Source organism: Chrysochloris asiatica, unplaced genomic scaffold (genome assembly GCF_000296735.1).
Source record: "Chrysochloris asiatica unplaced genomic scaffold, ChrAsi1.0 scaffold00126, whole genome shotgun sequence".
Classification (NCBI taxonomy): domain Eukaryota; kingdom Metazoa; phylum Chordata; class Mammalia; order Afrosoricida; family Chrysochloridae; genus Chrysochloris; species Chrysochloris asiatica.
In genome coordinates this window covers 3,453,259-3,453,646 of record NW_006408644.1, presented here as the reverse complement: position 1 = coordinate 3,453,646, position 388 = coordinate 3,453,259, and positions in this window count along the sequence as shown.

Here is a 388-nt window from a genome sequence, read left to right as displayed (position 1 = left end):
TATTTTTATAAGTAAAATTAAGATTACTCTAAAGAGAAGGTAGAAAGCAACTTCTGAGAGCTATCTGTTTTGCAAGACCACTCCACTATTTACCGAAACTGTGTCAAGTGGCAAATCGAAGCTGTCCTCTACCCTCATCGGCTCCCAGCACATATCATAAGTTGTTAATGAGTCTATCTCCAAACCTGATGCCATGTTCTTCTTCATATACTCTGCTTCTCAGAATACATCTTTAGTATATGGATTGAATCAGTATGGTGAAAGAATACAACCCTGACATAACACCTTTCCTCAGTTTAATTTTTGTGTCCATTCCCAACAGAGTGCAGAATTCATCAAACAATATCAACAAAATCAAATGCAAGTAAAATTTTGCTGAAGATGATTC